This window comes from Giraffa tippelskirchi, chromosome 9 (genome assembly GCF_054371585.1).
Source record: "Giraffa tippelskirchi isolate mGirTip1 chromosome 9, T2T-mGirTip1v1.2.pri, whole genome shotgun sequence".
NCBI lineage: Eukaryota > Metazoa > Chordata > Mammalia > Artiodactyla > Giraffidae > Giraffa > Giraffa tippelskirchi.
The window spans coordinates 24,754,344-24,777,654 of NC_137283.1; the positions used below are offsets into that span (position 1 = coordinate 24,754,344).

Genomic DNA, 23,311 nt, shown 5'->3' on the forward strand with positions numbered 1-23,311 from the left:
GGATAATTTCCTTAAGCATTAATTGGTCTTGGCCTGCAAATATCTGACTCAAGTTGCATTGCTTTCTGCTGAACAGCTGAGATTGTCCTTAGCATTACTGAACATATTTCCACAGTTTTGTAATTTATTTTAGTCAAAGGAAAGATCAATTGCATTTTGAAAATACTGTTCACGTTGTTAGGATCCTTCCAATCAATTCAGGCAAGGAAGGTGTAGATTCATTATTTTATAATCTAGGTAGCATTGAAGGTAGTGATAAATGCTTTCCTCAGGGTAAAAACACACCTTTATTTCTTTTTAACCTACAAATTACTTGTATAACTCAATAGTTTAGTCTTCTTCCAGTGTTCAAAAAGTAGATGATTTAAGGTCAATCGGTGAATTCATTCCTCTTGACTTTAAATGTGTCTTCATTATATGCATTCCAAAGAAAAAATATTACCTAATCTGCAAAGATATATTTTAATCTCTAAATAATCTCTTGGGTACATTTACAACTATAATTTGGGTATTGTGAAGCACTCTTAATTGCTCAATGTGAATTCTAGTCTAATGTTTAGCAAAAAAAGGAATAAAAAAAAACAAGATGCAAAAGTATGCAGAACATAGACTGACTGCAGATAAACAAATGCACTGAGGAAAAGAAGGAAATAGCAGTGTTTTAAAGGCATTCAGATTCCTAGTTCTTAAGCCACTAATGCTAGTTATGAAGTTGGTTGAGGTAGGCTTGGGGAGAAAATATTTGAGAAGGGGTTATAAAACATCACAAAGTTTTGATATTTATTTCTCTTATTCTAAAATATCTGTCTTGACAGTAGTTGTACTGGGATGTATTGAGATCTGATCCATATTGCCAGAATGTCATGAAGAAAGGTGCATGCTCAATAAAGATTACACATCAATGATTGCAATAGACTGAGTGTGTCTCCATGCCTTGCTGATTCATAAGTTGAAATCCTAATGCCTAAGGTGATTGTATTAGGAGGTGAGATCTTTGGGACATGATTCAGGCGAGTGGAGGTCTCATGAATAGGATCAGTGACCTTATGAATGGGGCCCCAGAGAGCTCTCTTGCCCCCTCCAGGTGTGAGAACATTGAGAAATCAGCCACCTATTAACGAGGAAGCATCCTCCCACCAGACCCTTATCTTGGACTTTCCAAGCTCTTGAACTCTGAGAAATAAGTTTCATTGCTTATAAGCCACAAAGTCTATCACGTTTGTTATAGCAGTCTGAATGGTGTATAAAAGTGACTTTTATAAATCTTTATTTTGTTTTACTGAGTATGTAGTTAGGTGATTATAGAGGGTTTTCTACCCTCTACATTTGCTGCTTTATAAGATTGGTTTGTACTTTTGTACATATGTATGTACATATGTATTCATAGCTGTATGTTTGCTTAATTAACCTTTTGAGAAAGGCCACAATATTTTGAGGGATAGAATAAGAAAAACACATGGTATAAAGCAACAATGATGTTTGATCTGTGAATGTGTGCATTCCTATAGCTCTTTGATAACCTGAAAAAGAAGTATATGCAACTTTTTATGATACATGATGTTTCAAAGAGAATGCATGTTGATTCACATGGGAACTTTAGAACAATGGCATTACATATAATTAGAACCCGAGGGACAAGAGACAAAAAATTAATAGATCTGTTTTTGTCTTATATCTTGCTATTTTCCTATTTTACATATGGCAGACACTTGATATTCTACCATGAATAAGTGGTAGAGGAGTCAAGAACTGTGAATTAAAAGTATAGTATATAAATGGACTAAGACAATTACTATTGTAAGATGGGTAGATTGGTGAGAAGGTAAAAAGTAAAACCTGAGGGAAGAAACTAAAAATGGGGACTTCCCTGGTGGCCCAGTGGTTAAGACTCCACATTCCCAATGCAGGAGGTGTGGGTTTGATCCCTAGTCAGGGAACTAAGATCCCACATGCTGCACAGTGCCTAAAAAAACAACAACAACAACCAAAAAAAAAGAAAAAAACTAGGTATACTGGGAAAGATACAACCTTTAAGTATAGAGAACAGAGTCTTTATAGAACCTGGTTTGATCTGAACTGATATCTAAAGATAGACAGAAATTGAGGTTGAATGTTGGAGTCAAGAAGAAAAATACATGGATTAGTTAGGCAGAAACTAAAATTTAGCCTTGGACTGAAGTTCTGGGATTCTAGCCAGAGATGATTGCCTAATAAGATCCCAAATTTATAGATTCTCCTTCTTTTCTAAACTATAAAACATCTTACATGAAATATTTTATTCATTTCTTACAACATTCCTAGAATAATAATTATTTTTGATCAGTCTTTTGCAAAGGAAGTAGTTGAGATGCTAGAGGTTAATCTACCCAAAGGCCCCACAGCTGGGAATAGGGTTAGCCAGGATGGAAACCCAGGCATTGCTCTGCGAGCTCATGCTCCTAACCTGGAAGGGTCCCTGGAGAAAGAAGGGAGTGAAGGGTTATGGCTTCTCACCGTTCAGCTGGAGTTCAGAGCACACTGTGTAATGAGATATGAGAGTGGAAATGTCCTGGTAAGGTGTAGGCCTGCAAGCAAGGTAGCACTTCCATCAGCCAGTCTCAGCAGATGTAAAAGCAGCAGCAGCGGCCGTGTGGATGTAGATTCCCAAGGCATCAGGAGAGATGACCTTGAACTTTGTTCATCAGGAGGCTAGATGGGAACAGTTCTGATTGTGGCATCAAGGCCAGAATGATATTCAGTGTTTGGAGTTCCCTGGGGAAAGGAACAAAAAAAAAAAAAAAAAAGTTTTCTCTAACCTTTTTTAAGTCATAGATAAAAGCCAGTTACATCTCTAAACATTTCAGAGGACACTGGTGCCTAGAATGAAACTGCCAAATGTAATCATTTTGCACCATCCACCTTTATAACAAAGGTTTATATGTTTTCACTTCTTTGGGAGACAGGCTGGTGACCACAGAACAAATTTTTTTTTTCAGCATGTTTTTTGCTTGAAAGGATTCTAGGCCTCAAGGGTATTATGCTAGGCACTCTCAGACAATAAAATAAATTGAAATAGAAACACCAGACACTATTAAGTTATAGGCAGTTACTAATAGGCAGTTTTGCAGTAAAGGACTGAATATGGAATTGCACATTGAATTCTACCACAATAGCTACTAGCTGTAAAATAAGGGCATTATGTTCCTTGTGATTTCAGACGTTTTTGAGCATTTGTTGCATTTTTTCTGGGTTTTTTTTATAACTGGACTCATGGCTTTAAATTGAGAGATGCTGTCCTGAAGAAGATATTTGAAAAAAAAAAAAATATCTTGAGCATGTTATTTGAAAATGCAATTAATATCCCTTTACAAATGAGACTATCTTGTCTTTTCCAGTTTTTCAGATACTCTGACATATATATGTAGTGTGTGTTCAGGAAATGGTAACTATTTTGCTTTTCATATCTGAGTTAAAAAAAAAAAACAAAAAACAGTTTGTGATTTATTTGCTGAGATGTTTTGTTCTATTCTCATAGGATACCTTTGTTTTCCAAGTCACTGGGTTTAAGTTGTCATAGAGGGCCATGAGGAGGAGGCTGGGTTTCCAGACCTATTATCTCAAGAAATAGCTGTTCTCTAGGCTGGAACTTCTCTTCGTCCCCTTGGGCCACAGAATGAGGACAGATGTAAAAAGGAGGAATCCTTGCTGATAATTTTATCAGACCTTGCAATCCTTTAACTTTTAATAAACTCTGCAGTGGAACTTGAGGAAATGTGACAGTATGGTGGAGTTTGAATTGCATAGAGCAGAAAAGGAAGGTTGTACAGCATTTTATGCAGGTGTGCATGTATTTATGTGGTTGCTTCAGAATTCAGTCATATCCACTATCTCCAGGTCATGCAGCCCTCTTTCCTTTGAAAATAGCATCCCTATTTCACTTTGGTCCTGGTAGAGCCAGGGAGGCCATAAGAGCATAAGGATCTGGGCTGGGCTGGGCTCGCTGGTTTCACATCCAGGTTTTAATACTTACTGTGTGACCTGGGGCAAGTTACTTAACCTCTCTGTGTGTCCCTGTCTTCATCTTAAAATGGGGTTAATATGAAACCTTCCATATTAGGTCATTATATATTAGGATTTGTATTACCTGGATTTCCCTAAAGAGCAGAGTCTAAGATAACAGGATTGGGTGCCATTGGTTTGTTGTAGGAGGTGATCACATGCGGTTCGATCCTCGGAAGAGTAAAATAGTGAAGACACAAGAGTTAATTTAGAGCTCTGTCCCAAGCTGGTCACTGCTATGATCACTGGGGTTCAACCCTGCTGCAAGTCCTTTGAGGCCTGTGCAGACTTTCCCAGAGAAAGATCTACCAAGAAACTGAGGAATGGAGAATTCACAGCAGACCTCCCTTCCCCAGTGTGTGTCCCATGGGGTGTTAACTTTGACACACTTAGAGGTTTGCACACATGTATCTGAAGAGTTCCACAGGAATCTCTCCCAGCTCTGGGACAGAAGGTCAGGGCAGATACTGGGAGGTTTGTTGCCACACACAGGCAAGATATTGTCAGAATACGCCTGGTGACTGCCACCAACCAGCTGAAGTTAAAAAGAGGCACTAGGAGATATGAGAGGGGAGGTGTGTTTTGTGATTAAATGAGGAAAAAAATGTGTGCAAAATGTCTAGACCATCATCTGGATCATGGTAAGACTCAATACATGTTAACTAGCAAACAGGCATACTGTTCTGGGCAGAGGTATGTAAATATTTTACAGAAAATCATGTCTCTAGACTTCCTTCCCTTCTTATAACATGTATATATTATGTTGTAGAATAATACTGTCAGAGCTTTACTGTACCACATTCCAGTAACAATAGTAAGATGTTGGTTACTCCCCTCTCTTCTCAGGGGAAGGAATAATTAATTGTAACTTGAACAATGTCCAAAGACTATCCAAGGGACAAAAAGGTTAACAAATTCCTATGGACACAAAGACATCTGATTAGTGTATGTGCTTAAATAAGATGTTTTCCCAACCTCAACACATACATGCAAACACACACACACACACAGAGTTCAGCTGCTAGAAAATATGAATATGTGCTACTTCTCAGGGAATTTTTAGATCTGTTTCAACGCACAAATGAGGCAAGCAATTTGAGCTGAAAGTGAGACCTATATATTTTCTTAATTCCCAGGTGCTCCACTGAGAACATTGAACTTTCTCTCATCATTGTAGATAATGAATTAGTAAGCTTAGCTTTAGATCATTCATACTTTTTTTTCTTAATCTGTAATTGAAAAAATGTGCTTCCTTTTGTCTTTCCTTCCTTTGATGCTTCCTTGTGATACTTAAATTTTTATTTCTTTATGCTGATAAAATATGGAGAAGCATGTAGGCAGAGTGCTCAGCAAGATAGCCATCTATAAGTGAGGACCATTTTTAAAGTTTGCCTTTCTTGAAGAAGATGGGGAAATTGGATAGATTTTCTAATGAGATAAGTAAACATAATGAATATAGAATATAGGGTTTTTTTATTAAAAGCAGAAACAATTGCTTGGGAGAAAAGTAAAAATGTAAATAATCATCAGTCTTTTGTCCACAATTGTATTCATGTAGGTCAAGATGTCTTTTTAAATATTTTACTTTTGTTTTTAAGTCTAAAAGTTATTTATACATTTTCTGAAATGTCTAGTATATGTTAAACTTTCTTTAAAATATTATTGAAATTAAAACTATTGATACACTTTTAACATATCTGTTTGAGTTTATTAAATCCAACACTTTGACTCATTTGTGGGTGACCTCAAAAATCCTAGCACTGCCTGTGCAAATGAAATCACTGTTTGGGATTGCTTGTGCTCTTTTACAGAAAATGCTGAAGAGCTCAGATGAGTACCCCATAATGGGTTTACCTTGGCTCCTCACAATGCATTTAACTACAGCAGTGATAGTGAATGGCCACAAATCTAGGCATAAATTTAAGACTTGGGAAGTTTAGGTCTGGTGTTAGGAGTGCCTTACTATAAATAAGGACTGGCTGCCCTTGAACACTTTTAAAGCATGTGTGGATCTGGTGTTAAAACTAGCAAAATTCATTGCTCATTTTTCCTTTGCTGGTAGAAGAATTTACAGTATGTCTCTTGGGTCTCTTGAGCTATGTGGGAATACACAAATCTCGGCTTTAGTGAGAGCCATGCAGTGCCTTTATTAGTCTTAGGGGAACCAGAATCAGCTCCATTGATTTGGAGATTTGTTCCTTTTAGAAAATTACATGAATTTCTGTATTTAGGATGCCCTATATTACCTTAATTGTGACTCTTTTAACACACTTACTGCTTAATGTATGACTTCTCTTTGCAACTTTTATCACCTTAACTCTGCTGTTGGATTTGAAGATTAGAGCAATTAGCAGAAGACAGTTGACCTCCCCCAGGGTCATCACAGAGAGCCTCTGCCAACCACTGAGATATTTGGATTATCTTAGGCAGTGATGATTTAGATTATTTAAAGTAGTAGTAATAAAAATTAATAGAGAGTTAGGAAAATGGTTTATTGTTTAATTTCTCATTTTGTATAAGGTGTATGTTTTCCAATGGATTATATGCACTAACATGTTCTGCAAATAATAATTTATTTTTGCCATGAACAGTGTAGGCAAGATGCTAGGAATGAAAGAAAGGAGAGAAATTGTCCTAAAGATGCTCACAGCCTAATATGGGCAATGAGGCAGTTTAAAAAATAGCTACATACCTGAAAGAAATATATATTTGCACATATATATGTATATACGTATACTCATGAATTAATATATATATATGTCTATATAATAATTAAAATATCAATTGCAACACTATCATGTTAGTCAAAATTTGGAAATTACCCAAAGTTCCCTCAGTAGTAGAATGAATTACTAAGCTGTCTCATAGTTGCATGGTAGAATATAATATAGCCCCAAGAATGAATAAATCATAACTATGTGTAGAAACATGGATGAATATAATGTTGAGTATGTTAGGTAGTTAGAATAGGAGAAAGGATTCTAGAATGACGATGGCTAAAAGACAAAGAAAGGAAAAGCCTGTGAAAACTAACCACACCACATTCCATGGCCATTGCCATTCGGGACTCCTTTTTCCTATTCTAACTACGTAACGAGTAGAAGAAGCCAGACACAGAAAAATACATACTGTATGATTCTATTTATGTAAAGTACAGACAAATGCCTCTGTGCTGTTAGAAGTCAGGCAAGTTACCAGTGACTAGTAACTATAGTGATAGAAGGGGACGTGAAGTCGCCCTCTGCGGTTCTCATCGTATTATTATGCTGCTTTGAACTGTGTGCTATGTACAGTTCATGAAAATTCATAAACCCTACATATATGATGCATGCATTTTATATATATGTACGTCAGTTGAGATTAAAAAAATGAGCAGTTTTAAGTAGAAGGAATAAGACCTTTGCATAAGAAATGTTTTAAGAGTGGGCTGTGTCTACTAGGTACCACTGCCTTAGTTTTCTTGATGAATTGACAGGATTTAGAGATCTGGAGAGAGTTATTTATGAAGGAAGAAGAAACACAAGCCAGGCAAAGAGGTGAGAAAGCATCAGGTCACCTATTAAATGAAATTTTAAGTCCTTGAGAAGTAGGACAAGTACAAAGAGAAAAATACTAAGTTTGGTTAGGCCAGACAATTAAAAAATAAGTATTATGAAAAAGTTTTCTATTTTTCTTTACATGATGGCAGTCAATGAAATTTTTGAGCAATAATGTGGCATAGTTGTGCAGTAAGCAGTAAGTGAAGGAATGGGATTTTGCATTAGATTCTGTAAATAGGCTTTCTTAAAGAATGAGTTTGTTTTCTCAGTGGTTCATCATTCCAAAGCAGGATCTATTTTTTACAATGTAATGTCATTTGAAATTGGGATTGGAGCACATGGTAAACTCTCCCACACTTTTAGGTGACAATCAGATCACTGAAACTCAACTGCTTCAAGTGCAAATTGTATATAGAATGCAGTGGTGGGCTGGGTTGTATTATCCATCTGTTAATTCTGTAAAAATGCATTTTGAAGTAAAATACAAGTTTCCGTCAAGTAGTATATTGCACCTCTTTCTCAGTAATTTTCCTAAATGAAAGACCAACAGTCACAGTGTACTTTCGGTGATTTAGTTAGGAATTGTTTTACACTACAAATTCTTTAGTGGTTCTTATCTTGAAGGTCATTAATTCCAGCATTCTGAGAGGCAAATCAATGGTAGTAAGTGCAACATCTTTGTTTTCTCTTAGAATTCTGACCACAGATATACTTACTAGGTTTGAGGTCAGTTTTTAAGGAAAAGCTATAGATTTGTGTTGAATTACATTTTTTTTTTTTCATTTGGTTTTGCTTGTGAATCCTGGCAAGAACTTTGGGATAGTTGGTGGCAATTGGCTCTAAGCATTTATATATGAGGAGGAAAGAAGAGTGGTCTAGCTCCAGATCCAAGCAAGGATGTGTGGCAGGATCAGGGAGACACTTTATCAGCAAAGTATGTGGGTGAGAAGAAGGTTGGATTATCGAATTCTTTCCAGTGAGTGTTGGATGAACTGAATCCACTAGATAATTAATCTTCACTTTCTCTTTGCTCTTCTCAACACAGTTTAATTGTAGAGGAATTAAGAAGATAGAACACATGGCTGATTCACTGTATATTAATGAACAGCTTCAATTCCAACTTGTATTTCTAAACTTCTCATCCTTTCTCTTACTGCTTTCCTACTTCCAGTCCATCTTCCACACTCTCACTAATGCTGTCAATAAATTTGTTTTTATTTGATCATGCCACACGTTGAAAAAGTCTGATGTGACAACAGAAGGTACTAACTCCTTTAACTGGCTTTTTGTAGGTATTAATGGTCTGTTTGTTGAATTAACAGTCATTGAGAAAAAGAAAAAAAAAATCTATCATTATTGGTAAACTCAGAGATAATATCAGCCTAAAAAGATTTTAGCTTAGTTTTGTCTTGCTGATTTTATTTTAAATTTTATCCACCTTATGTCAAGATCTTCAGTAGCAATAATGAATTAGTTATCTCTGAAGCATGTTATGGAGTTCATTGTAAGTAAATACTATTGCAGTTTAAATATTGATTTGGGAATAACTGACTTTGCCACATGTGTTTTATAAACAATGCTGTTATTCTTATTTATTTATGGTAAGGAAAAAAATCTTTGAATTTGAATTAATATATAAAAGAGCCAAGAAGTTTATCCCCTCTCCAAAAATATATATTCAGAATTTATAAAGGGAACACAGTGATTAGAAGAAATGTGAGGATCAGTACATTTAAATTATGAAATGAATCAAATAACTATACCTTCGTGAATCATATTTATTTCTGAAATCGAAGAGAATTGTTTCAACATACCACATTTGTATGGAAATTCTTATAACATGTTAAAGAAACTTCCAATATACATATCACATACAATCCATAAACCCATAAACATGGAAACATTTTTTATGTGTCATTATTTAGAATTTTTAAATAATAAATACATCAGAAATAAAGGTTTACTTGTTTATTGCAATAGTAAACTGAGACACAAGTTTAGAAGATGTCATATGCCAAATGTGAAATGGGATATTGAATCAAGGTAGTGTTTTCATTAATGTTTTTTTTTTTAGTAAATTTATTTATTTTAGTTGGGGGCTAATTACTTTACAATATTGTAGTGGTTTTTGACATACATTGACATGAATCAGCCATGGGTTTACATGTGTTCCCCTTCCTGGACCCCCCTCCCACCTCCCTCCCCATCCCATCCCTCTGGGTCATCCCATTGCCCCCGCCCTGAGCATTTGTCTCATGCATCGAACATGGGATGGTGTTCTGTTGCACATATGATAATATACATGTTTCATTGCTATTGTCCCAGAACATCCCACCCTCACCTTCTCCCTCAGAGTCCATAAGACTGTTCTATGCATCTATGTCTCTTATTCTGTCTCGCATATAGGGTTATCGTTACCATCTTTCAAATACCATATATATGCATTAGTATACTGTATTGGTGTTTTTCTTTCTGGCTTACTTCACTCTGTATAATGGGCTCCAGTTTCATCCATCTCAATAGAACCGATTCAAATGTATTTTTTTTTAATGGCTGACTAATATTCCATTGTGTATATGTACCACAGCTTCCTTATCCATTCGTCTGTTGATGGACATCTAGGTTGCTTCCATGTCCTGGCTATTGTAAACAGTGCTGCGATGAACATTGGGGTACACACCTCTCTTTCAATTCTGGTTTCCTCGGTGTGTATGCCCAGCAGTTGGATTGCTGGGTCATATGGCAGTTCTATTCCCAGTTTTTTAAGGAATCTCCACACTGTTCTCCATAGTGGCTGTACTAGTTTGCATTCCCACCAACAGTGTAAGAGGGTTCCCTTTTCTCCACACTCTCTCCAGCATTTATTGCTTGTAGACTTTTGGATAGCAGCCATTCTGACTGGTGTGAAATGATACCTCATTGTGGTTTTGATTTGCATTTCTCTAATAATGAGTAATGTTGAGCATCTTTTCACGTGTTTGTTAGACATCTGTATGTCGTCTTTGGAGAAATTTCTGTTTAGTTCTTTGGCCCATTTTTTGATTGGGTCGTTTATTTTTCGGGAATTCAGCTGCAGGAGTTGCTTGTATATTTTTGAGATTAATTGTTTGTCTGTTGCTTCATTTGCTATTATTTTCTCCCATTCTGAAGGCTGTCTTTTCACCTTGCTTATAGTTTCCTTTGTTGTGCAAAAGCTTTTAATTTTAATTAGGTCCCATTTGTTTATTTTTGCTTTTATTTCCAATATTCTGGGAGATGGGTCATGGAGGATCCTGCTGTGATTTATGTCGGAGAGTGTTTTGCCTATGTTTTCCTCTAGGAGTTTTATAGTTTCTGGTCTTACGTTTAGATCTTTAATCCATTTTGAGTTTATTTTTGTGTATGGTGTTAGGAAGTGTTCTAGTTTCATTCTTTTACAAGTGGTTGACCAGTTTTCCCAGCTGCTGCTGCTGCTGCTGCTAAGTCACTTCAGTTGTATCTGACTCCGTGCGACCCCATAGACGGCAGCCCACCGGGCTCCCCCGTCCCTGGGATTCTCCAGGCAAGAATACTGGAGTGGGCTGCCATTTCCTTCTCCAATGCATGAAAGTGAAAAGTGAAAGTGAAGCTGCTCAGTCGTGTCCGACCCCTAGTGACCCCATAGACTGCAGCCTACTAGGCTCCTCCGTCCGTGGCATTTTCCAGGCAAGAGTACTGGAGTGGGGTGCCATTGCCTTCTCCGGTTTTCCCAGCACCACTTGTTAAAGAGATTGTCTTGTCTCCATTGTATATTCTTGCCTCCTTTGTTGAAGATAAGGTGTCCATAGGTGTGTGGGTTTATCTCTGGGCTTTCTATTTTGTTCCATTGATCTATATTTCTATCTTCGTGCCAGTACCATACTGTCTTGATGACTGTGGCTTTGTAGTAGAGCCTGAAGTCAGGCAGGTTGATTCCTCCAATTCCATTCTTCTTTCTCAAGATTGCTTTGGCTATTCGAGGTTTCTTATATTTCCATACAAATTGTGAAATGATTTGTTCCAGTTTCTGTGAAAAATACCATTGGTAGCTTGATAGGGATTGCATTGAATCTATAGATTGCTTTGGGTAGTATACTCATTTTCACTATATTAATTCTTCCAATCCACGAACACAGTATATTTCTCCATCTGTTTGTTTCCTCTTTGATTTCTTTCATCAGTGTTTTATAGTTTTCTATATATAAGTCTTTTTGCTTCTTTAGGTAGATATATTCCTAAGTATTTTATTCTTTTTGTTGCAATGGTGAATGGTATTGTTTCCTTCATTTCTCTTTCTGTTTTCTCATTATTGGAGTATAGGAATGCAAGGGATTTCTGTGTGTTAATTTTATATCCTGCAACTTTACTATATTCGTTAATTAACTCTAGTAATTTTCTGGTAGAATCTTTAGGGTTTTCTATGTAGAGGATCATGTCATCTGTAAACAGTGAGAGTTTTACTTCTTCTTTTCCTATCTGTATTCCTTTTATTTCTTTTTCCGCTCTGATTGCTGTGGCCAAAGCTTCCAAAACTATGTTGAATAGTAGTGGTGAAAGTGGGCATCCTTGCCTTGTTCCTGACTTTAGGGGAAATGCTTTCAATTTTTCACCATTGAGGATAATGTTTGCTGTGGGTTTGTCATATATAGCTTTTATTATGTTGAGGTATGTTCCTTCTATTCCTGCTTTCTGGAGGGTTTTTATCATAAATGGATGTTGAATTTTGTCAAAGGCTTTTTCTGCATCTATTGAGATAATCATATGGTTTTTATCTTTCAATTTGTTAATGTGGTGTATTACATTGATTGATTTGTGGATGTTAAAGAAACCTTGCATTCCTGGGATAGAGCCCACTTGGTCATGATGTATGATCTTTTTAATATGATGTTGGATTCTGTTTGCTAGAATTTTATTAAGGATTTTTGCATCTATGTTCATCAGTGATATTGGCCTGTAGTTTTCTTTTTTTGTGGCATCTTTCTCTGGTTTCGGAATTAGGGTGATGGTGGCCTCATAGAATGAGTTTGGAAGTTTCCCATCTTCTGCAATTTTCTGGAAGAGTTTGAGTAGGATAGGTGTTAGCTCTTCTCTAAATTTTTGGTAGAATTCTGCTGTGAAGCCGTCTGGTCCTGGGCTTTTGTTTGCTGGAAGATTTCTGATTACAGTTTTGATTTCCGTGCTTGTGATGGGTCTGTTAAGATCTTCTATTTCTTCCTGGTTCAGTTTTGGAAAGTTATACTTTTCTAAGAATTTGTCCATTTCTTCCAAGTTGTCCATTTTATTGGCATATAGCTGTTGGTAGTAGTCTCTTATGATCCTTTGTATTTCTGTGGAGTCTGTTGTGATCTCTCCATTTTCATTTCTAATTTTGTTGATCTGATTCTTCTCCCTTTGTTTCTTGATGAGTCTGGCTAATGGCTTGTCAATTTTGTTTATCTTCTCGAAAAACCAGCTTTTAGTTTTGTTGATTTTTGCTATGGTCTCTTTTGCATTTATTTCTGCCCTAATTTTTAAGATTTCTTTCCTTCTACTGACCCTGGGGTTCTTCATTTCTTCCTTCTCTAGTTGTTTTAGGTGTAGAGTTAGTTTATTTATTTGATTTTTTTCTTGTTTCTTGAGGTACGCCTGTATTGCTATGAACCTTCCCCTTAGCATTGCTTTTACAGTGTCCCATAGGTTTTGGGTTGTTGTGTTTTCATTTTCATTCGTTTCTATGCATAATTTGATTTCTTTTTTGATTTCTTCTATGATTTGTTGGTTATTCAAAAGCGTATTGTTTAGCCTCCATATGTTGGAATTTTTAATAGTTTTTTTCTTGTAATTGAGGTCTACTCTTACTGCATTGTGGTCAGAGAAGATGGCTGGGATGATTTCAATTTTTTTGAATTTACCAAGGCTAGATTTATGGCCCAGGATGTGATCTATCCTGGAGAAAGTTCCGTGTGCAGTTGAGAAAAAGGTGAAATTGATTGTTTTGGGGTGGAAAGCCCTGTAAATATCAATTAAATCTAATTTGTCTATTGTATCATTTAAAGTTTGTGTTTCCTTGTTAATTTTCTGTTTAGTTGATCTATCCTTATGTGTGAGTGGAGTATTAAAGTCTCCCACTATTATTGTGTTATTGTTAATTTCCCCTTTCATACTTGTTAGTATTTGCCTTATATATTGTGGTGCTCCTATGTTGGGTGCATATATATTTATAATTGTTACATCTTCTTCTTGCATTGATCCTTTGATCATTATGTACTGTCCTTCTTTGTCCCTTTTCACAGCCTTTATTTTAAAGTCTATTTTATCTGAAATGAGTATTGCGACTCCTGCTTTCTTTTGGTCTCCGTTTGCATGAAATATGTTTTTCCATCCCTTCACTTTCAGTCTGTATGTGTCCCTAGTTTTGAGGTGGGTCTCTTGTAGACAGCATATATAGGGGTCTTGTTTTTGTATCCATTCAGCCAGCCTTTGTCTTTTGGTTGGGGCATTCAACCCATTTACATTTAAGGTAATTATTGATAAGTATGATCCTGTTGCCATTTACTTTGTTGTTTTGAGTTCGTGTTGAAACATCCTTTCTGTGTTTCCTGTTTAGAGAAGATCCTTTAGCATTTGCTGGAGAGCTGGTTTGGTGGTGCTGAATTCCCTCAGCTCTTGCTTGTCTGTAAAGCTTTTGAATTCTCCTTCATATCTGAATGAGATCCTTGCTGGGTACAGTAATCTGGGTTGTAGATTATTCTCTTTCATTACTTTAAGTATGTCCTGCCATTCCCTTCTAGCCTGAAGGGTTTCTATTGAAAGATCAGCTGTTATCCTTATGGGGATCCCCTTGTGTGTTATTTGTTGTTTTTCCCTTGCTGCTTTTAATATTTGTTCTTTGTGTTTGATCTTTGTTAATGTTTTTAATATATGATTTTTTTTCATAAGAAAACAATGTATGCTGGGTTCATAGTATTCCTCTTTGAAGGTAAATTTTGCTCTTTCTCTTGGCATCCATCTTGGCAAAGGGATAGCCACAAAATCATGTGTAAGTCACGGTTTCATAAGATATAATTATCAAAATAAGCACCACAAATCTGATGCATCTTGTTTTTCTTTACCTTTAAAAAAATTTTCCTTTTGCCTCCACAGGTTTACTTTCTTACAGACTATCTAAAAATATTTTTTGTTTAAGAAGGAGAAAAAACACCTCATGACAATTTGCATAATATGTTAATGCAGATATGCATCTAGACATCTGGATGTCATTTTAATACCTCATTCTCATTCAAGGAACTAGGACTCACACAGATGGTAGAGACAATTTTAAGAGCATTGTTGTAAACAAATAAGGCAGCCAGGAAACCAAACACACTCCAAGATAGGCTTTGCCGCCAAAGAAGCTTTTTAGTGAGATGTTTTGACTACAAGATTGTACAGCCCTTATCAGTCTCTGACAAAAAGAGAGGGACCAGCAAGCAGTTATCCTAGGCAAAGGAAAGGAGAAAAACCCACACTACTGACATGCATTTTCAGCTTTGAATATTTGGAAGATTAAATATATTTTTATACTTATGCAGAATATATGTGTGCATATACCCATACACACATACATATGTACATATAACATGTATATGCATATATACATTTTTTTATATAAAGAGACATATAGGATTTAACAGTAAGTTTATCTCTTTCTTCCTTCTCAGTGATATGTACAGTCAAATCTTGGGCTATTAAAAGCTGGTAGTCTGGAAACTTTTTGCCTAAGTTTAAACTCTAAGTATAGATCTACAGTTATCAGGCATTGTTGTTTTGAGCAAGTGACTTAGTCTCTTGTTGAATCTATTTTGTCATGTAGGATAATGATGACCCCTGTCTTAAAGGGTGGATAAGAAGATTAAATGTATCCAATACTTAGCACATCCCCACATCTCACAATCATTCAACAAATGTTAGCAGTTATCATCATTGCTTTGTTTATTTTTTGTTATATTCTGAAGCTTCCCAAGTGGCTCAGTGGTAAAGAATCAGCCTGCCAATGCAGGAGACACAGGAGATGTGGGTTCAATCCCTGGTTGGGAAGAACCCTGGAGGAAGAAATGGCAACCCACTCCAATATTCTTGCCTGGAGAATCTGATGGACAGAGGATCCTGGGAGGCTACAGTCCATGGGGTTCATAAGGAGTTGGACAGGACTGAGCCCACACACATTGCACTTCTGAATCTTGCCATCTGTAATATGAAACTGTCAGGCTAGTGTAATCTCCTTGGTTCTGTCTCACCACAACAAAGATTTGAAGCGGCGGACATTAAAGCCCTCGGCGTGTCACAACTCTTGGACAGACCGTGTTATAGCTCTTAGACAGATCAGTGTTACATCTCCGTGTTACAGCTCAGTTTTATTTAGAAAATAGCAGGAAAATACATCCTCAAGGCTTGAGGGAATGCCGACCCAAAGACGCAAAGAGGGGAGAGAGAGAGCGAGCAAGCACGCCAGCGCACGGGAGAGAGAGAGACCTGGCCCTTTGGCTCCTCTTTTTATGTTTTTTCTCCGCCTCAGGCCTGCCCTATGTAAACTGGGCTAGCCAGGAGTGCTGTTTGTTCTACCTGAGGTCCTCACTCCGGTCCTCAGACCTTCCTTTGACCTTCCTTTGTTCTATTTTCGCGGGCTTTTCCCTTCCTTGTCTTTTAGCCACCACCATTTTGGACTCCTGTTTCCTATTCTAACTACCTAACAAAACTACTGAACTTGTTCTCTCATGAGGTAATAATAGGTTTCAGGGTGTCCTGGAGATATGACAGGAATCGGGCTTTGGAATCAGCCAAACCGTGTCTTAAACCTGAGTCTTTTTCTTACGGACTGCTGTGTCAGGGTTAATTTCTTTATATGGTAGGTGGGGGACAATTCCTAGTTGTTTTTCCTGTGTAAGGATGCATTTGAAGTAAAAGCTTTTGGGAACAGCTATACAGGTCACATGACTTGTTACTGAGGTTTGCATGCCTGCTGTTATCCAAAGGAAAGGCCACTCAGCAATCATGTTTCTCCTTATTGTATCTCTCTGGTAGACATTGCTTAATTTAGGCCAATTTGGATTTGGGATTGAGTGACATTTGTGAGTTGATGCTTAACTTTTAAAATAATGGCATTTCACCTATGGCTGATTCATGTTGACGTTTGGTAGAACCAATGCAATACTGTAAAGCAATTATCCTTCAATTAAAGATAAATAAATAAATAAAATAATGGCATTTCATTTGAGGAGCTATGTATTTGTCAGGTTTGTCCTTGGTTATGCCTAAAGAAGTAACATTTTTTCAGTAGAGAAAATGAGAAATGGTAATAGAGGAGTGAAAGACCCTCAGAGTGAAACAGAGATGAGATAAAATAGAGATTGTGATTTCCTGGGTTCCATAGCATATCAGATTCATTCAAGCTGCTTTTTCTTAATTTACCCTGTATACGATAGATTTCTTTTGCTAGTAATTAAAATATTCCAGAATAAAATAACACATAATTTGCCTTTCACTATTAGATCAACTTTGGGATTATAGTGTTCTAATATACTACCATATTATATTAATTGAGAACATTCATAAAGCAAAATGTGCCTGTTTTTGAGGGACATACTTTTCATGGTTCTTTTATTTAAAAATTTATTACAGATGGAAGTTTAATCATCATATAGCAAATGTAGCCAAATTATGGTATAAAGAAACTTTTTAAAAATACACAAAAGTAGTTTAAAAATTTTAGACATTATAATTCTATGCTAATATTGTAAATTTTTTTGTATTACCCTAAAGACTTCTTGTGGATATCATTCTGTGGCCATAGGTTACTTTCACAATTACCCTGAATATAGCAGACTTCTAGTTAGTTCCATAACCAATTAATATTTTGTAGAATCGCCAAGCTTGTCACTTTTATCCTTTCATTTAGAGATAAAACACCTTCTGTTTATTTCACTGTAACACAGAAATACTTACATTAAGCTCAAGTAGGAGAAATAAAATGGAAAAAATCCCAAAACCACAATTCGAAGTTGGTTAGAAGCTTGTCCAGATGACATTTAACATAATGTTGGGAAAATACAGATGCTTATCTTGGAGTCAGCAAACAAATTATTCTCATGGTGAAATTATAAATTTCTAACTTTACAGGTTTGTTCTATACATCCATTGAAATATAAGATCAAGAATAAGAGGTAAAAAGCAGGGTTCAAATATGAAACCTGTTTGTTTAGCTTCTCTCAACATGAGTTTCTCAGTCTGTGAGGTGGTAAAAAAAATATGAACCTCACAGGTTATTAAAAAAGAGATGACATAACGTATATAAAATTCTTACACAATGTCTAACACAAAGCATAACAAATATAGTTACTTCCAGATGGTAACAGAGCTATGGACCAATCTCTGCAGTTGTCATTATGCAAGTGTAGTGAAACTGAACGTGAAAAACTGTTGTAATTTCAGTATAATACCCAATATTTATGGAAATACATGGCATGTTTTTCTCTCTCAAACATTTTTTTAGGTCATCTTAAACCACTAAATGTGTCAGTAACCTCTTGTCTATTGCAAAATTTAATCTGTCTTATCAGTAAAAAATAAAGATATTTATCCTTCTTTATCCTTCTTATGCACATAAGAAATTCATGTACGTGACACTTGAGTGTATAGTCCTAAGTGGAGTCATGTGAATCTTGTCACATAAAAGTTTTCTATCCTAGCCATTGAGATCGTGGCATTAATCTAGATTGTAGATCTTAAATTTGTGTTCATTGAAAATTCACCAAGAAAAAGTTAGTTCAGTACAGTTTCCATTTTTATTATCAGTCTCTATTTTAATTATGGGTAAGATAAATAATAGGAATAAAGCAGCATGAGTTAAAGCATAGTACTTATGTAAATTCCTTGTGAAAAACAGAACTGAAAAGTTATGAATAAAGTTGACACCTGTTTAAAAGATTGCTTGAATCTGGCTGGTATAAAATATAGTTAAAACTAGTGCTATGAAAAGAAACCACACTAACTTTAATATTTTGGTGTGTTTTCTTTCTAATGGAGTAACAACACACCTTGAAAGCATGCTTCATTTATCCTTACCTCTTGGTATAGATGAGACCCTCTTTTCCATTTTTGGAACACTTTGGAGAAGTGTATGCCATATTAGAAATTTATTAGATTTCATCAGAAGACAGGTGGTTATGAATTTTTGTTTCCAAAAAGGAGACCTGAGGGATATTCCATATTAAAGGTGTTATTCCCTTTTGTTAGAAGCCTGCAAATCACAGTTTTTGCTAAAAAAAAAAAAAAAATCTGTAAAACATTTCCTCTCATTGTTTCCCTTGGGAATTACAGTTCCTTATTATTCATAATTGTAAAGGCAAATTGAAATTTGATGTTTATGTTCACAGGAATAAGATATGTGGGGACATTTTAAGGATATCACACCTAGAAAAATCTACTTTTTATTTGGAATTCATATATATATACATAATATTAATTGGACCAACATAAAGGCTACCTCACAGAGGAGCCTGATGGGATACAGTCCACAGGGTCACAAAGAGTGGGACATGACTAAAGTAACTTAACACACACAAAGGCTAATTCAGATTTGGCTCTGTTATTCATCTTTTGAGGGACAAAGATTGGGAAGTAAATTTAACCAGCAGATCAATTGAATCTTTATTGGAACTATGATACAGTTGAAGAATAAAGACATATATGCATAGAGAAACCATTTTTGAAGTAAAACATCTTTAAATAGATAAGCTATTGCCATCATAAAGTAGAAAATGTGTGAAACAGAAATGATCTGTACTTTCAGTTACAGTGACAATGAATGACAGCAAAAAAATAAGGACTCTCTATGCAAGGCTGACTGTTTCTGTGATGCCCTAGTCTTTGTTTATCTGCTGTGTAATTAGCCGGTGTTAACACTGATAGACACACGTGTAATACTGGAAGAGAAATTTTGAATCTACTCCAGTCCACATATGATGCTGGAACTAGGACATCTCTCCCTAGTCAAATTTCACTGGGGAAAAAAGAATCCTCTACATATGAATCACACAAGTGCTGAAATACATGAGTCATCTAACTGCTTCTGATGAATTGGCTAACTTCACCCACCTGTATCATCAACATGTAGGTATTCTGTGCCACTACACATTCTCCACAAGCAATGATTCCCTGGAGTCGGAAAAAAAAAAAAAAAAGTGAAAGTGTTAGTCTCTCACTTGAGTCCAACTCTTTGTGGCACAGTGGACTGTAGCCCACCAGGCTCCTCTGTCCATGGAATTCCCCAGGCAAGAACACTGGAGTGGGTTGCCATTCCCTTCTTCAGGGGATCTTCCCAACCCAGGGATCAAATCTGGGTCTCTTGCATTGCAGACGGATTCTTTACTGTCTGAGCCATAGGAGTTGCCAAATGAATAACTGCACCATGATGAGACACTGCTATTTGAACACTGCCAAGGTGAGGAGTAAAAAATGAGGGAGGAACAGTAGTGAAAGCTAAGTGAAGGCTGCAATATATTATGAATTCCACCTAGGAATTCAGGTGGGCCAGCAGAATTGGCCTTTAATGGAGGGATTGTGACTACTTTCAATCCTTACTTCTCTAACCTCTTTTTCCCCCAGCCTCTAACACACCCTAGGCGAACAGCCACACAGCTGTATGTGCTTGGCAACTTGCTACCCATTTCATTGTTCAGTGGTTTTGGAAGGGCACAGAATGCAACTCTAGCCTGGAAACATTTGGAGAAAATAATACTGTTCGTAATGTAGCTTTGTTTCTTCCTCTGAGTGATGGTTGAAGGTGACTTTCCTGACTGCTGTTAGCAATTTTCCAAAATTAAATACCATATTTTTGCATTTGATAGGCACAGCTGTGTCTGTTACCAAGGGCAAGCCCACCTGCACAACACTCGGTGTTCATTTAACATACTGAGAACTTTATTTAGAACCCAGTTTCATGGGGGAAAAAAATTCAAATTGTGAGAACCAATTTTGTGGGTGATGAATTCTTGAATTCCACATTGAGTTGTGAAAAGGGCAAATTAATTTGTTTCCAGTAGAAGTAATATAGGCCTCACCAAAATCTTAGCCATGAAGCAAGTGGGATCTCTATTTTTGTTAGTTTTGTGTGTATATGTTTATGAAGCTAGTTTTTAATTTTTTACCTTTATTTTTTTTTATTTGGTTATGCCGGGTCTTAGTTATGGCAGATAGAATGTAGTTCCTTGATCGGGCATCAAACCCAGCTTTCTTCCCTTGTGAGTGTGGAGTCTTAACCACTGGACCACCAGGAAAGTTCCTGAATTAAATTTTTCAAAACTCCATGGTGTTCTAAATCTGATAAACATGAGTAGAAAGGGGCAAGACCAAGTTTAGAGACTAGTGTGAGAGTTCTAATTCCGGTATTTGATCAGGTGACTCCATTTGTCAAAGTCTCTATTATTTTGGTGCCAGTTGCATTGGCAGAGTAGATTAAGCCCATAGTCATCTAGGACTCTTAAAAAGTTCTACAATTTGAGCAATGTGGAAGTAGAGTATGTGATCTTTCCCAATTAAGATAATTTATCTCTCAACTACAATAAGATATCACCTCACACCAGTCAGAATGGCCATCATCAAAAAGTCTACGAACAATAAATGCTGGAGAGGGTATGGAGAAAAGGGAACTCTCTTGCATTATTGGTGGGAATGTAAAATGATACAGATACAGCCACTATGGAAGACAGTATGGAGATTCCTTAAAAACCTAGGAATAAAACCACCATAAGGCCGAGCAATCCCACTCCTAGGCATATACCCTGAGGAAACCAAAATTGAAAAAGACACATGTACCCCAGTGTTCATTGCAGCACTATTTAAAACAGCTAGAACATGGAAGCAACCTAGATGTCCATCGACAGATGATGGATAAAGAAGCTGTGGTACACATATACAATGGAATATTACTCAACCATAAAAAGGAACACATTTGAGTCAGTTCTAATGAGGTGGATGAATGTAGAGCCAATTAGGCAGAGTGGAGTAAGTCAGAAAGAGATAAATATCATATACTAACACATATGCATGGAATCTAGAGAGATGGTACCAATGAATTTATTTGCAGGGCAGCAATGGAGAAACAGACATAGAGAACAGACTTCTGGACACAGCGGGGTGGAAGGTGGAGAAGGTGAGATGTATGGAGAGAGTAACATGGAAACTTACATTACCATATGTAAAATAGATAGCCAATGGGAATTTGCCATATGACTCAGGAAACTCAAAGAGGGGCTCTGTAACAACCTAGAGGGGTGGGAAGGAGAGGGGGATGGGAGTGAGGTTCAAGAGGGAGGGGACATATGTATACCCCTGACTGACTCATGTTGCTATTTGACAGAAAACAACAAAATTCTGTACAGCAATTATCCTTCAATTTAAATTTTTTTAAAAGATCGTATCTCTCCAGGCAAAATTGATTTCATATTTAAGGTAACAATGGTTGTCTCTTGTTATTTATGAGGGACTGCAATTTCCAAAGTGTGTCCAAAGGGACGCTCGTCTCTCAAGGTATTCTACAAAAGCAGACGTTTCCGTGGTAACTACATTTGGCATGCTCCACACACTACTTCCCTCATCCTGGAGGAGTCATAAATCACATTAGCATTTAAAGACTTTCAGAAATCCCACAGAAAAGAAAAAATTTTAACTCTGTTTGACCCTATGTTTCTCAGACTTAGCTGACCTTATGTGTTGGGTCATCTTTCCTTATTTGACATCTTTCCTTTGCCCCTCAGATTTACTCTTCAACCTGCTCCACACTCCTCTGTGGGTTGTAACACTGGGTTTCCTTTGCTCTGTCCTGAAGTTGTGCATCAGTGAAGAGCACAGTCATTGAAAATTCTGTTTGTTGTTGTTAGAGAAGAACTAAGAGCTCTTTACTGTCCATGTTCCCTTATACAAGTCATGGTGAAATTTTCTTTTTGTTTCTGGCATGTAGGATATTTGTTTAACACAAGTGTGCCTTTATATTAAGTCTTATCACTTCCTGGCAGCAGCGGGTTCACAACCCTGCTGAATGTGCAGTGGTTTCCCAGAAAGACATCCCTCTAAGAGTAGGTTGTCTCAAATGTGGCAAAAATTGCTTTTTATACTATATCAGGGGTCAAGTGCTTTTAAGGACTGTTTCTTGCTTCCCTGATAATGTTCACAAGCAGAAGAAACGAAATGTTTCATTTTTATAGGTTCTGAAAAATACCCCTTGTAGTGCTCAGAATGAACATAGCGAACAAATCACTCCTGAAAACCTCAAGTATCTGGACATTGAAAGGACTGTAAAGGGAAAAGCAACTCATTTCTGAAGTAGTAGTTACCTATGATCTTACCCTTTTGCATGCTAAGGGCAGAGGAAAGGCATTGAACTGTCCCCCACCCTCACCTTTTACAGTTGGCCTGGTGTGTGAAGAAAGGGATAACGGTAAGGGACAAGGTGCCAGAGAAAAGTCCCAAAGATGCCTGCATTCCCTTGGATTGCCATGGCAGGAACATCATGGTTTCTCAAGAATCAGGTTTATCTACAGAAGTTTTGCTGTTGTTTACTCACTAAGTTGTCTCTGACTCTTTGAGACAACATGAACTGCAGCACACCAGGCTTCCCTGTCCTTCACCATCTCCCAGAATTTGCTAAAATTCATATCCATTGTTAGGGCATAAACCATCTTATCAGTATTCCATAAGGACCAACCCACTGAGAAAAGGAGCCC

The 23,311-nt window shown here is 36.8% G+C and overlaps 1 long non-coding RNA gene across 1 annotated transcript; it reads right to left on the bottom strand.

The window, feature by feature from the left end:
* Positions 1 to 723: 723 nt before the first annotated feature.
* On the bottom strand, positions 724 to 23,222 carry LOC145520801 (uncharacterized). The gene is made up of 6 exons (XR_014064834.1): positions 23,152 to 23,222; positions 22,294 to 22,410; positions 19,686 to 19,745; positions 18,654 to 18,847; positions 2,062 to 2,751; positions 724 to 1,867 (listed from the first exon to the last, which is right to left on the bottom strand). It is a non-coding gene; the product is annotated as an uncharacterized LOC145520801 (long non-coding RNA).
* Between the last annotated feature and the right edge of the window lie 89 nt (positions 23,223 to 23,311).